This window comes from Halyomorpha halys, unplaced genomic scaffold (genome assembly GCF_000696795.3).
Source record: "Halyomorpha halys isolate HHAL.00 unplaced genomic scaffold, Hhal_1.1 Scaffold234.1, whole genome shotgun sequence".
Taxonomy (NCBI): Eukaryota; Metazoa; Arthropoda; class Insecta; order Hemiptera; family Pentatomidae; genus Halyomorpha; species Halyomorpha halys.
In genome coordinates this window covers 417,766-418,061 of record NW_027111802.1, presented here as the reverse complement: position 1 = coordinate 418,061, position 296 = coordinate 417,766, and the positions used below count along the sequence as shown (strand labels likewise).

General features: G+C 25.0%; 1 protein-coding gene across 1 annotated transcript in view; it reads right to left on the bottom strand.

Moving 5' to 3' along the window:
* LOC106679933 (dedicator of cytokinesis protein 1) overlaps positions 1-296 on the bottom strand; it is a gene marked incomplete in the record, with an annotated part of 79,196 nt that overhangs the window by 29,697 nt on the left and 49,203 nt on the right.

Here is a 296-nt window from a genome sequence, read left to right as displayed (position 1 = left end):
AAAAAAAAAAAAAAAACTGGGTTAAGGGGTTAAAGCTATCAATATTGATTGTGGTAGAAGAAAGAGTAAACAGTATTGGTAAAAATACATAATAAGTAGTAATATCAAAATATATTAATAGCAGTCGGCTACTCATATCCACAAGAAAAGATAATTTAGATATTATTTTTAAATCATTAAAATAATTTAATAACATTAAGATAAAAGACATTATAACAGTGGTATGTGGTCTATATTTGGAGTGTATTGTAAATTTTCTAACCTTCTCCAGTGTACCTAAATCGAGAATTTTCAAT